The following is a 15,280-nucleotide window of genomic DNA, read 5'->3' on the forward strand; positions in this document are numbered from 1 at the left end:
CCCAGAGAGGTGTTGGATGCTACATCCCTGGAAATATCCAGGGTTGGGCTGAACGGGGCTCTGAGAAACCTGATGTAGCTGTAGGTGTCCCTGTTCATTGCAGGGGAGTGTCCTTTAAGGCCCCCTGAGAGAAGAGAGCAAGGTGAACTCCCGCTCCCTTCAAAACACCATGATATCATATAGGATGGAACATCCCTTTGTTCAGTTTAAGTCAGCTGTCCTAACCCTGTTTCCTCCCAGCTCCTTGCGCCCTTCCCTGCAAATGGCTCTGTACAGCACAGCTTAGAAGCAATTACAAACATCGGTGTGTTATCAACACTGTTTTTCTCCTAGAACCAAAGCATAGCATCGTACCAGATGCTTTGAAGGAAACAATCCCATCTCAGCTAAAACTAAGACAAATGGCCATGATCTCTTGCACCTTGGATTTGCCCCCAGGCATCAGGAGCTGCTCAGTACCTGTCCTGTGTATGGTTACACAAGGTTTTTATAGGAATTACAGGTAAGAAGTGAACTGCATGTAAATCAGGAGGTACAGAGATGTTGGAGAGAGGTATAAATGAGCAATTGCACAGCAGCACATTTGAATAACACAAGCACCATTTTAATATGTTTGCACACATTTGAAACACTTTTCTTTTTAGGGTTTTTACACTAGGATGCTGTCAGCTCCCATAATTGTTCAATTTCTCTTTGATATAGATAGATGAAAAGGCCGTCTCCTCCACCGAAACCCTCTAAGCAGTTTTCCATTGCACGTATCCATTATGCACAATGAGCTTGACTACCATGTGACTGACAAATATAAATTATGTATGGCTGGAGCAACTGAAAGCTTCCTAGTGGATGGAGTTGTGTTACATCAGAGCTCAGCTTCTCAGCAACTCCCATGGCTTCCCTGTGCTAATTAGCAGCTGAAGCTCGGCTATGACACAGCCTCACTTTGTTGTGACAAGGCGACCTAAGCCAACATATTGGTAGACAGCAATATTGAAAGTGGAGGGGGATAGGGGACCAGAAAACACAAATTTCTACTGGAAAGCTGATGGTTTTCTGGTCTCTCTGTGTAGCCTGCAGTGCACACAGATGTCATGTATAATGCATGTTGGTTTTAATCCGTAAAGCCTCATGCTGTGTTGAAAACCCCATAGGAAGGTGCTGCTTATTCACAGGGCCCCTAACCAAAGCCTTGAAAATGATGTCTGCCCAAAATATGCAGTCTGTAACCAGCACAGTGTAATCAATAAATCTAATTATCTGCCTACTGTGGAAGCTTTGCTCAGTTCTGAACTGTTGTCCAGTGCTGTATCTCCACTTTGCTGACCTTCTCTTTGTGCTGCTGGTACTGGGATATCTATGCACTGCCTCTGCTCATTCAGGCACAGCCATAGCAGTGACCTCCAGGTTATGGGTCTGAGGAAGACAAAGTCTCATCCACTGCCAACAACTACTTGCTCACATTTTTGTATGTGCTTCACTCTTACAGTTCTCAAGATCCACAGCCAATGGATGACTTCCTGGACCTGCCCCAAACCCCACAGCACTTATGAAACTCCATAAGCTCCAGAGCAACGAAAGTATTTAGAGTTTATCTCAAAGAGAAAAAGATGATAAACAGCACGTTTCTGTGGTGACAGACTGAAAGCAAGAGCAGCCACATGGATCACAAGGTCCCTGAGCAGCACCTGCTGCTCGAAACGAAGTTTTGATGAGAGGAAGTAATGCTGCACAAAGAGATTGCCCAATTACTGCCCAGGGCTTAAGATGTATAAAGAAGTAGGTCACACAGTTTCCCTTGCCCAGTTTCCAGGTCACAGTAATGAGATAAACGAGTGTGTCCTGTTCAGTTCTCTACACTCCACTATTATTTAATTGAAGTATTTTCAGTTTCTCAGAATATGTCTCTTTAACCTTTCAATTAAGTCTAATACTTTTCAGCAGAGTAAAAGAAATAAATAAATCAGATTCTGATTGCCAAGCTATTAGTAGAATTTGGCCGAAAACCTGGAACCTGTTTCTTCAGTGTAATGCAGTCAGATAGGACTGGGTGGATGTACACTAGGTTAAACTGTGGCAAGCCTTCAGTCTTGCATAAGCTGAATGTTGCAAGGATGTTTATTGCTGGCATGGATGCCCTCATTGCATAAAATGAAAGAGAATGTAATGAACATGAGCTATGATTGAATACAATTTTGACCTAAGATTAGTGTGGTTGAATTGGTTACAAGGCACACTAAGGGCGCTCCTTTCCTCTGACTTTCACCCATAACTAAGGTAAATTCAAATCAGACATGGAGGTAAAGCAGAGATCTCCAAAATGTTGTAATGAGTGTCATTAAAACAAAACCAAGCCTTCAGATTACACCGCTCCCTTGTCTGCCCATATTCGAGATGGGGCGCTCTTTGAGTTGTTCTTTGGTGGCACATGGAAGAGCTGTTGTTGGAGATGGCTGTCTTGTGAAGGAACACAGAAGTTATAGCAGCTCTCAAGCACTTAAAATACTTGAAACAAGCACCACATAAGATTTTTTAAGCACTAAACCTGAAGTATGTATAAAATATGGTCATGAAAAACAGTGAATTCATGACTGATTCCACCATTACTGACAACAATGGAAATACACTGCTAGAATTGTCTGTTCTCCTAGAGTTGCAAAGGCTTTTATGATATCTGCACTATTCCTTCCTCTGTAGAAAGACGTTGCCAAAGGAATCTGAAAACTACAAACAAAAGAGAAATTCCCCTCCACCACACTCCCAGTCAAAGACCTGGAGCAATGTATTACTGCATTATTGATAAGAAAAACTGAAATAATTCAAAGTGTCTGATGGAAAAAGGTAAGCACTGATCTTTAAGAAATCCATCTGTATCTTTTCTTTTCTTTCTCTTTCCCCTTCCTTCCTTCCTTCCTTCCTTCCTTCCTTCCTTCCTTCCTTCCTTCCTTCCTTCCTTCCTTCCTTCCTTCCTTCCTTCCTTCCTTCCTTCCTTCCTTCCTTCCTTCCTTCCTTCCTTCCTTCCTTCCTTCCTTCCTTCCTTCCTTCCTTCCTTCCTTCCTTCCTTCCTTCCTTCCTTCCTTCCTTCCTTCCTTCCTTCCTTCCTTCCTTCCTTCCTTCCTTCCTTCCTTCCTTCCTTCCTTCCTTCCTTCCTTCCTTCCTTCCTTCCTTCCTTCCTTCCTCCCTTCCTCCCTTCCTCCCTTCCTCCCTTCCTCCCTCCCTCCCTCCCTCCCTCCCTCCCTCCCTCCCTCCCTCCCTCCCTCCCTCCTAGGGACAAAATGGCATTCACAACAACCTGGTGTAATCTCGTTCTGATCTCATTCTGATCAGTTGATCATGTACATCATCAGAGCACTTCCTACATTTTGAACTTCAAAATAAATCGTCCTGACAGAATTTAGACAATATAAAAGGCACAATTTGGTTGTGCCATGACACAGAGCAACAGCATAATCAAAACAGGATTGCAGTCATCATCTCCTTGAGTACAATGCTTTGACTTCCCAGAAGATTATGTCCTTCACAAGCCACCCACTTACATATGAATGCAAATGAGAAGAGGAAGGTTTCTCTTCAAGCTGCCTGCAGCAAGTGAACTCTATAGTACATGGAAACTCAGTTCGGTAAAGCAAGTCAGCATGTGTGTAAGACCACTTCATTTCAGCAAAGCATTTAAGAATGTGCTTAAGTTTAAACATGTACTTAGCTGAATGGTTTTGCTGAGTGGGGATTGATGGCTGAATTAAGGCATTAAACATTAATGACAGAGCTGAGAACACGAAATAGTATGTAAATGAGGATTTGTCAGGACTAGACCAAACTGATTCAATGATGCAATCATTATGTGATTAAGATCTCTTAAAAGATGTGAAGCCATTAGAGAGGCTTAGGGCCTGCTGACTTGAGGTGGGTGATAGGCACTGAGAGTCACTCCAGACCTTGCACCATCTCAGCTCAGTTGCCTTTAAGGTGCCTGGCAGGAGGAGATAGGTGGAAATCTCTTCCACACAGTGGCTGAAGTTCTTAAATCTATTGGAGTGACTTTAACCAGACCTGTTGCCCAGAGCAACCAGCAGTGTTGGCTACTAATTTCCTCCTGGCTAGGATGAAGAAGGCCCTTACTGTGTCCATGTTTCCAGGTGTCTCCATGCTCCTTGACATTACAGACTACTGTCTGCTCTTGGTCCTGCCATGAGTGGTAGCAGGGTCTACTCAGGCAGCTCTGTTCCTCCCTTCCAAAGAGACTCTGCTCTTTGCCAGTTGTCCTTCATGTTCCCAGTGCCTATGAAAGGATGGCCAGGGAACTACAGTGCTGTTCTTTCCATCATGTGCTGATGACATCTGCTCTTCATATTTCTCTCTTCTCAGATCCACTCAGGGACGCCAAACCGTTCACACAGTGACTCACGGAGATGGAGATGTGGATAAGAGCTAGCTGCCCGTCTGTCCACAAGTGACTGAAGTAATGCTTGCTGGAGAAAGCAACTGGTTCCTTCCTGCCTGACAGAAGATGCGTTTGCTCATCCAAGTCAAAGCAATATGGTGCTTCCCTTGTTCATTCTTTTTGTGATTTTTGCTTTGCATTTTCTAAATCTTGGCTCTGCTATGAGCTGTGAAATAATTGTGCTGGTTTTGCATGTTACAATAATTTGAACAGAAACAAAAATGTTTTTTTTTCTTTGCAGGAAAAGCTATGGTGAGTTGTTTGATGAAGTTCCACTTATCTCAGAAGCTGGATTGACCAGCAGCTCTACCATTAGTTCTGTGCCTGATTTACAGACCAATGATCTCTGGCAGTGTTTGTGCGTGATAAATGTTTGTGCAGATAATCAGTCAGATTCAGAGGAAAGAATGGAATCCAGTGGAATCAGGGGCAGCTTTAAACTATGATCTACATGAAGTCCATTTACAGAAGGTTTGAAAAGAGGGAAAACATCTCTTTCTTGCGACAAACTGAATGCACAACTTCACTGTGAAAAGAGGTGCTTCCAAACACGAGTCTACTTGAGTTAGAAGTCAACTGAAAAATCACAGCAGGGATGCTGGGTATCTAGAAACCAGAGCAAAAACACCTTTATATAATTGGGGATTTATTATCTGAATCATCTGAAACTTATGGTGAACACTGTTTCTTGTTCACAGGGTACATTTCTTGTTTTGAAAAACACACATAGTTTGTGTAATATGGGAGTATTACGTATGGGAAATCTGGAGTATCCATTATTCCCGTGTTCAGGTTAAAAATGAATAGCTTAGAATGAGCAGCTTGGTTTTTTTGGTTGTTTGTTTTTGTTTTGCATTTATTTTGTACAACACTGGGAAAAAAATTAAATTAAAAATGACAGATGAAAATATTCTATTTAAGTAGCGAGATTGTGAAATAATTTTCGTGGAAGTGTTTGTTGAAAGCTTCAGCGTAATAAGTTTGATGTAATTAAATGATGATGGAGTTAGCAGTTAATCTCCTCTGAGAATGACTTTTATTACAACAAATAAATATCCTGCCCCAATTGTTCTCTGAATATAAAGCAAGCATTACGTGGTTGATGTAGCTCCATCTTCCAACCATTTCTCAGAGCAAAGTGGTTCATCAAAGAAGTACCAAACCATGACACACGTTTAGAGTCAAAAGTGACATGACTAAAACTAGAACTGTGTGCAGTTGTATAACAGTTCTCCAGATTTGTAAGGCAGAGGGAAAATACCATAATGGGCTTGATTAGCATTACAACTTAACCATCGTAGAATAATCAAACCTGAAAGCTTCAGGATCTGAGATGTTCAGATCTACCAGGACCCTGTTTGGAGCAGGGGATGGGCTTGGCATCTCCAGTCATCTCTCACAACCTAAATGGTTTCAGGACTACTTTATACTACAACGCACCATTGGAATAAATTAAAAAATCAAGCTTTGTGAAATATTTGGTACAAAATCCCTTTTGACCTTTTTATGTGCTTGTATTCCTTATTTTCTTCTACTGTTCTGTACTGATGTGAAGGAGATCTGAAGAGCATTGCAATGCAAGCAGATGTGGTGGGCCACTCTGGCCAGATAATATCCTTCATTCATAGTCCTGATTTGTGATCCTGATCTTCATAGAATAATAGAATCATCAAGGCTGGGAAAGACCTCCAAGATCACCCAGTCCAACTGTCCACCTACTGTTAATATTTCCACACAAAATCATGTCCCCTTGTACACCTCCAAGGATAGTGACTCCACCACTTCCATAGGAAGCCTGTGCCAGCACCTCACCACTCTTTTGGAGAATAAATTTATCCTAACATCCAACCTGAATCTCTCCTGGTGCAACTTGAGGCCATTACCTCTAGTTCTATCACTGTTATGTGGGAGAAGAGGACAGTCCCCCACCTCCTTCCAGGCTGTTATAGAGAGTGATGAGGTCTCCCCCCAGCCTCCTCTTCTCCAGTCTGAACAATCCCAGTTCCCTCAGCTGCTCCCCATAAGACTTGTGCTCCAGACCCCTCACCGGTTTTGTTGCCCTTCTCTGGACATGCTCCAGGGCCTCAGTGTCTTTCTTGTAGTGAGGGACCCAAAACTGAACGCAGCACTCTGACTTCAATCTTGAACTGTGCCTGACACATATACATTCCTTATTCCTAAGCATTCCTTGAGTGGATTACATAAAGCATTTCAATTTACATTTAAATCTCTTTCAGCTGGAGAAGACAAGGCTCTGAGGAGATCTTATAGTGGCCTTCCAGTACCTGAAAAAGGGCCTACAGGAAAGCTGGCGAGGGACTTTTTATAATGGCATGTACCAACACGCTGAGGGGAAATTGTTTTAATCTGGAAAAGCGTAGATTTAGACAATATAATAGGAAGAAATTCTGTACTGTGAGGATGGTGAGACAGTGGAACAGGCTGCCCATTGAGGTTGTGGATGCTCCCTCCCTGGAAGCACTCAAGGCCAGGCTGGATGGGGCTGTGAGCAACCTGGTCTAGAGGGAGATGTCACTGCCTATAGCAGGGGGTTGGAATTAAGTCATCTTAAAGGTTCCTTCCAACCCAAACCATTCTATGATTCTATGAATCACTGCAAACATTTTTACTTCAAGTAAGTGCTATGTGTAATATTTGATGACCCTTCGGTTAGCACTGCTGGAGCTTTGCATGAGCAAGAACTGGGGATGAGTGAGTACGTGAATGTTCATTTGCATGCCAAGGGGAATTTTTATATAACTGTAGCCATAAACCTTTCATATTTATTCTCTATGAATACATGATCTCTTGAGCTTTATTCCCATATGTGTCTGTGGGAATTCCTTTGTGACTTACTCATGAGAAGCAAACACTTACTCAAACTCTCGGTCACCGAAAGGTAGTTCATATTTCTCTACTGACTTTGTTTGGATTAGTTATTCAAATCAAACGTTATGATCCTTGTGACAAAGCACAGCTTGGCAGCATTACATTCTATGGACAGCTAACATCAACACCCTCCTTGTTAATTTAAAAAACACACCAACTTAGATCAAAAAGCGCATGTGCTATAAATTAAAGTTACTTGACTTAATGTAGAAGAGAATGAAATGTTCTGAGTGGGTTACAAAAGTAACAAATCAGATGATTTGCAGACCTTTGGTTATTCACTGAAATAATCCATTCACAGTTTTATAAGGAGAATAATTCAGACATAATGCAGCTCTTCAAATGACTCAAGGTAAAATTTGCCAAAGAAAATCCTCCGGTGAGATCAGCACGTAGGAGCTGTAGATGAAGGAGATGGTTGCTTGGTTACTAAGTAGCAGTCCACCTGGAGAGCACAGTGTGGATGTGCATCTCGTAGTGTGGGGATGGTTTATGAATAGCATCACTGCGGCATGTTAAAACCTGAAACACGGAGCTGGACAGCCCCATCGAGCTATCTCTGCACTTAGGAGGTGCTGTGGCTGCAGCCAGCAGTAGGCAGGTCATCTCCTTCCTGTCAGGATTTGGGGAAAACAAGAGATCCACAATTATTTTAAAAGGCATTTTTAACGAGGCTACCTCATATGTTATTCTCTTAAATACACTCTTTTGCCCTTGGATAGACAATTCACAGTGTTGTTTCATCTGGATTCTTCTCCCTGGGGATCTCCAGCAGCCGCCTGGCCACGGCCCTGGGCACCCTGCTCTGGGTGCTGCTGCTAAAGAGAGGGTGGGCCAGAGGGGCACAGAGTGCCCTGCCAGCCTCAGCCACACTGTGGTTTTAAAACTTCCTCCATTTTGATACGACTTTGGCAATTTTTAGGATACGGGTGCATGACAAGTCGTGCCTCTTTGCCAATCTCACGCTGACAGCTTTAATGACTTCAGAAATGAGAGTGGGGAATTCTAATCTGCTCTACAAAAGAAACTTATTTATTCCAAACCTGCTATATGTAAAAGCAAACCAAGTCAACATTTTAATATTTCTTCACTTTTAGGGTAGGGACACCAGGATCCTGAAGACACATACTTCATACTTCACCACGTTAGTGCATTCAAATACAATAAAATAATTTTGTAATTTTGAAATGCGTGTGACAGATGAGGAAAACACCTTGTAAGACGTCAGCTATACAACATACATGGTAAATCAAGCAATTACCTGGAAGCTCTCATCCATTACAGAATCACAGAATTGCAGGGGATGGGTAGACCTCAAGAGATTGAGTCCAATCATCCTGCCAAAGCAGTTATTCTACAGCAGGTCACACAAGTAGGTGTCCAAATGGGTTACATAGGTTGCTCCAAAAGTAATGCTCCCTCTTTATTTCCATGGAAACTACAGCAGACACCAAGTGCCCAATAGCATTTCACTTCCACGCCAGATGCTGTTGTGTCAGACTGTCGCTCTGCTGCCATCTGTCACATGGCAATATCATATTAATGGAATATTGGTAAGAAGGTTCACTTTCTACTGCCATCCCACCAACATCCACCTCTGATTTTGTGGACTAACAAAATAAAACAAGAGGCATTATTTTTGGAACAACCTTCATACGCTGTGAGTGACTTCAGACAACCTTACGGCAAACTCCTTATGCTTCTGCAGCAGATGTCTTTATCTAATTAACTTCTTTCTTAGCTAAAAAAAAAAACCAAACCAAACTGATTTCAAATGCTTTGTTGCTATAGATCGCCTTAGAATTATTATTGACTCCATTTATGTGCAGTAGTGTTTTTAAGGTTGCAAGCAGTTAGGAAACTTCTCCATAAGCAGCATTTAGCCTGACAAATATCTTGTCAGTTTTCTCCCAGTCACTTCCTAAGAAACTCTAGGAAGTGCAAAAGATTTTCTTTCAGAGGTTGCACCTCAGTGGGAAGTTATCACCACACTCATGGCCACAGCCTCTGTAGAAATGTAACTCGGCCAAGTGAAAATACATGAATAAAATGTAGGGTTGGCCTCACTGCAGCATTACTTGTCCATGCAACATTCACTGCATAGCTAGGCCTCTGATGTTGTTTTCCATGCAGCTAATATTTATCCATGTTAAATGTGGAGGACATGCAACTGTAATCTGATTCCACGGTGGAAGGAGATCTGGAGGGATGTACCAGCAACCCCTTGTCTTCTTCCTTGCTTTGTGGGGGGCAGCAGGCAAAGGACAGACAGGAGTGATGCAGCTCAGTAGCTTAAGGATGAAAGGACCACTATGATCCTTGCAGATGAGCTTCAGCTGCTCTGGATGAGTGAATATACAGACTTTTGGCTCACGCTGGTGGGTTCTTTCATATTAATTGTAATTGGAGGTCATACTGAAGGGGTTCTCCACTTCTTCTGGAAGAATCTCCCATCTCTGAAACACTCATCTATCCATTCCCTTCTCAATGAGCTTTTCTTACTCTTTTCCATTCCACTGCGGGGCTTCCTTTTGCTTCCCTCCTTCGCTGTCCATTCCTAGCACACAAATAGAACAGCACAACAAAAGCAGAACAGGGTGAAACCTCCCTTTCCTGCAGACAGTTGAAGCCTGGTTGGAAATTCCCACGGACCTCCAGCAAGTATTCTGCTGAGAAACTCCCGTGCCCAGTGGGCTGCCTTGCTAACACCGCACTAAAACACACCAGCAGCCACTGCAAAGCTTTGTGATGTTCTGCCTTGCACACCAGTTCCTACACTGAGTTAAAAATGTGCCAGCACTGGCCTGAGAAAAGTCATATTCTAGCAGTTAAAAAATGAAGCCATATCTGTGGAGTTAATTTTAAGTGAGTAATTCAGTGCTGTCTCTGAACTACAAGAAAGAGATGTTTTCTCTCTTTTAGTCTTGTGTTTAGTTATTATTGAATTTATAACTTTCTTTTGGGCAAACTCTACTTTGAAACCAAGATTTCTGCAAGTTACTTCAGTATTGCTCAGCATCTGATTGATGGATTCATTTTTTTACCTATGCAACAAATGAGTGTAAGAACTGGTTCATGTTAGAGGGTGGATTATTACATGCAGGAAGAAATGAAGGGAACTAGGAAGAGCTTCAAATAAGGGATGGATGAACACACTAATGACAGAGGGCTTAGTGTTTGCTGCCTGCTAGTCTGAAAGAAAGGAAGATCATTTGTGCATGTGTGTGACAAAGCTTCTTTGGTCTCCCGAATTCCAATTTGTCAGCTATTAGTGCATTCCAAAAAACCTTAGCCCTTGTAAAAAGGATGGAAAAGAAGCTGTGCATGGATAAACCTAAAGTAATTTTCCATTATTAGTACATTTTTATTTTTTTTTTAATCTATAGCATTTAATAGCATTAAAAGCAGCATTTCACTCTGTGTGTTTCTGTTGGAAGGCAGCTGCTCATGTTCTGCCAGTTCATCCTGTTCCTTTGTGTACTGTAATTATAAAACATCGAGCACTGTGGTTGACTGCTTCTAATAAATTAAAAATATCTGGGTAAATAGGGAAGTGTTGTTGTCTACTAGGTGCAATATCCGGGTTTGGCTGAAAACAGGAAAGCCTGCTGAAACCCTTAATGTGGAAGGGTTTTCCTGCGTTTTAACACCAGTGTAAATGACATGCTCTCAGCTCTAGCAGATACACCTAAAGTGTAAGGATACGGGAGGCTATGTTCAAGGGCAGAGGTAGTCAGCACACACAGCATCAGAGTTTGTCTGTCCAGACCTCAAAAATACTGTTGTTAATTCTACATATGACTGTGAAAAGTGCTTTGCAGGGTAGTGACAATTTATATTTTCAACTCTGTGGCGTCTAACCACAGGCTTAGTAGATCAGAGAAGAACAACCTATTTATGCACCCCCCAAAAGCCAAGGTTCTGCTGCAGAAAGGTCAACATACCTGTGCTGTGACCAGTTTCAATGCTTGCCTCATCAGTGGTGCTGCTAGTCACGCTGCAGAGTCAGGGTGGCTTTCAGTCACAGCTGTTTGCACTAAGTTCAAATAGCCTGAAGCAGCAGCTCTCAGGGCCTGTTTTTTAGCCAGTTTTTCTGCGGTAAAATTTAGATGCTTGTAGGTATAGGTGCCTCCATGGAAACTGAGCTCTTCTGTGTGCCTGATGATGGTTGTTTTGTGTGGCCTGGTCTTCCTATGTCTGCGTAACCATCCTGGAGACCTCCTCATTGCAGAGATAAATGAGCTGAGGGGAAAAAAATAATCAGGATAAAACATACTACTGTAATCCTTACTAATGAATGAATGCATTCTCATGCATTCTTCAGGTATCTGCTTTGATATCCAAGTATGATAGAGTAGTATGTCATCCAGACGTACGCATATCATGTTGACTGATAAAAGTTACTATTATGGAGGAATCTGTCCTAAGAACAGTGCCTTGAGCAATACCCAAACTTCAGGGAACTTTTATTAAGCAGGTTCCCAATAGCACCTGATTTGAGTTCTCCGTGCATACAGGGCTGCTGTGCATCTACTCTGAGCAGATGAGAGGTGTGAGGACTAACTGGCTTACTGAAATAACTGTTTGACCTTCAAGCCTTTGCCTACCAAGCACACTGAAGATAAAGTGATAACCATATACAGGAGCCCTAGGACAATTAGGGACCCAGGCTACTGAATACTTGGAAGGTCAGAGACATGGGCTAGAGTCATCAGTTTAAAAAGCCAAAGAAGGAAGGTACTTGTCATAGCCTGTGGTGGTGAGGAGTGCCACGGCCTTCTGCTGGAGTTTCCTAAGGATCTATGGCTTCTTGCTCATAAATGTGGCATTGCTTTGGTCTAGACAGGAGCTGACAGAAACATGTATAACAAGGAACAGATCACCTTCTGTGAGAGAAGGGAGGAAGTATTGAGAACTGGAAAGCAGCAGGGTGTGATAGATGGACACAACTCAGTGCCCAAACTTTGTTTGTAGTTTCAAACAAACACAGTGGGAAGCCCCTGAGAGTTCTTCCCATCACACACCACCAGAATATCTTTCTGTTGGAGGAGCAGCTTGTAACCATCTTCACCAGCTCTTCTGAAGTCCCAGGAATAAGCTGATGGCAAAGATGTTGTAGAGAGGTAGAACTATTTTACATAAATCACTGTTGACATGTAAGTTCAAGTTGGCACTACTCTCCACTTGCTTGGAGAAGAGAAGGCTTCAGGGAGACTCATTGTGGCTTTCCATACTTGAAGGGAATGTATTAACAGGAGAGAGAATGACCGTTCACAAGGGTGGCCAGTGATAACACAAGGGGAATGGTTTTACACTAACACAGGGGAAGTTTAGGTTGGATATTAGGAGGAAGTTTTTCATGCAGAGGTGGTGATGCGCTGGAACAGGTTGTCCAAGGAAGCATCCAAGGCCAGGATGGATGTGGCTCTGGGCAGCCTGGTCTGGTGGCTGGCAAACCTGCACATAGCAGGGGAGTTGAAACCAGATGATTGTTATGGTCCTTTTCAACCTAGGCCAGTCTGTGATTCTATCCAGAGCTGGATAGAGCTGTGAAAACTGCAGTGCTCCAAAGGAGTGGAGGCAGACAAAAGGCGGCCTAAAAATGGTCACATGAAGATGGCAAATCAGTAGGATCCCAACAATGCCTGCTAGCAGAGATGGAAAGCAAATTTCAGCAGGCTCATTGTGACTAGCAGTCACAATAAGCATTCAAATATTATACCGGGCTGCTTGCCTGTTTACAAGCTGGATTTGTCACTGCACCCATAAAGCAAATTGGTGCTACTCACTGAGTGCATCCTCCCCTCCCACACAGATGAGAAATATAACGGGTAGCAAATAATACCTCATCATATTAAAAATGTATCAGTTACAAGGTACTGAGCAGCTTTGGCACTGAGGCAATATGGAAGAACGTTGGCCCTGGCCATCAGCTCTGTTCATTTCTTATAATGGTGTTTTGTTGGGTGGTTTCGCCCAGGGTGACCAACACTCTGCCGACAGATCTCAGAGCTGGCATAGTCCAGGTCCACTTCTTCGGTCACTCTTCAGCATCAGGCTTAATCTGATCCTCACTCTTTGAAGGCAGTTGAAGTGGAAGCTACAAAGTAATAATACAACTGGCGTTGGAAAAATATTTTTCTGAGTGATGTTTCTGAATCACGTAGTACTGCCATTTTGTTGGTTAACACTTTCTTTTTTCCCCCAATTAAAACTGCTTTGCTTTGCATGAAACTCAGAACTTCTCTGCTTTCTTCAGAAAAAAAACCCACAATTGTGCTGATTTGTGGTTTTTCCTTAAATGGGCTGCATATGTTTGCACACAAGATGCCAATAATGAAGGAGTCGACTCAATTCACTTGGTGAAATTCTTTGGGAGCTTGTGAAAAACAAAACAAACAAACAAAAAAACAGCCCATCGAGTAAAAATGGCTTGATTGATGCAAAAGGAAGCACAGATGGAGGTAATGGGGTTTCAAAAGAGGAATTAGAGAAGATCTGAACAGAGGCTCATAAATCTGCAGCAGTTCAACTTTGCCAAGAACTGCAGTGGGAAATCCTCATTACGGGAGGTATTTCCACACCATGTGCACCCATGAGAGCTTTGCTGGGGCAGCTGTGGGGAAAGCATTATCTGGTGGTGACAGGAAGACCTGGCAATCAGCATTCCTGAATCTTGTTGGACCGCGGCTGCTGACTCACACAGCGGCCTTGGGTTAGTCATTCAATGCCAGATGCTTCGTCCTGACCTTGTCAGGGTGCCACGAACAAGGAAGCAAAACAGACTTACCTTGGGCAATGCTTGCAAACAGGTCTTATCCTGCCGTGCTGCAGCTTCACTTGCGCTGGTGGCTGAGCAGCGCGGCAGAAGAAGGAGCTTTGGGCCACACTGGGCCATTTTTAGGACAGTGGAATTAGTGAATCCTTCAGTGAGGCTGGAAAACTAGGGGATTTTTCTGTCTTCTTGCAGTGGTTTCCCACTGGTAGGTGAGTTAGAGTTGATCTTTTTTTCCAAGCCAGATGTTCATTTCAGAAGCAGATCTGCTCTGGTGGCTTATGTCCTGGGCTGCACCAAAAGCAGAAGTCTGAGGAAGGTGATGTTTCCCCCCTATTCCACTCTCAAGAGACCACACCTGAAGTGTTGAGTTCAGCTCTGGGACCCCCAGTACAAGAAAGACATGGAGCTGCTGGAGTGTGTCCAGAGGAGATCACAAAGATGATCAGGGGGTTGGAGCAACTCACAGAGACAGGCTGAGACAGCTGGGCTTGTTTAACTTAGAGAAGATTCTGGGGAGATCTTACAGTTGCCTGCCAGAACCTAGAGGGGTCCACAATGAGGAGGGACTCTATTGTGAAGTACAGTGGTCGGACAAGGGGTTTTAAACTAAAAAATGGAAGAGTTAGATTTGGTATAAGAAAGATATTTTTTCACTATGAGGGTGGTGAAGTGCTGGTACAGGCTGTCTAGAGAAGCTGTGGATGCCCCATCCCCAGAGATGTTCAAAGCCAGGTTGGATGGGGCCCTGAGCAACTTGGTTTAGTGTGGGGCTGTATGGTTTTAAGTCCCTTCCAACCCAAACCATTCTGTGATTCCATGGTTCTATGGACTTCAAAGCCTCCTTTGTGCCCCAACAGAGAGAAGTGTGTTACCATGTGATCGCCCAGGGAAGCAGCTGATGTCCCACCAGCAAGGTCTTACACCAAAAACACCCTGTAAGGAGCTACCCTCTATCCACAGGAGTAGATGCCTCAATGTAGTGAGTCCCTTTCTTGTTTGTTCTCTGTGTCTCTATTGGAAAACCAGGCTAGTGGAATATATTTGCCAGGTTTAATCCCCTGATAGCATAGCAAGCCCTTAATTCCTTTGTGCTGCTTCCAGGCACAGCATTGCTTTGCTAAACATATTAAGTGTTAGAATTTTTATACTCTCTTGGTAGAAACAGATAAAAACAA

The 15,280-nt window shown here is 43.1% G+C and overlaps 1 long non-coding RNA gene across 1 annotated transcript; it reads right to left on the reverse strand.

Annotated features, from left to right (window-relative positions):
- Positions 1–9,110: 9,110 nt before the first annotated feature.
- Positions 9,111–14,890, reverse strand: LOC107306898 (uncharacterized). The gene is made up of 3 exons (XR_004305808.2): positions 14,118–14,890; positions 11,272–11,569; positions 9,111–9,884 (listed from the first exon to the last, which is right to left on the reverse strand). It is a non-coding gene; the product is annotated as an uncharacterized LOC107306898 (long non-coding RNA).
- Between the last annotated feature and the right edge of the window lie 390 nt (positions 14,891–15,280).

Source organism: Coturnix japonica, chromosome 1, assembly GCF_054131305.1.
Source record: "Coturnix japonica strain WE chromosome 1, WE-NBRP24, whole genome shotgun sequence".
NCBI lineage: Eukaryota > Metazoa > Chordata > Aves > Galliformes > Phasianidae > Coturnix > Coturnix japonica.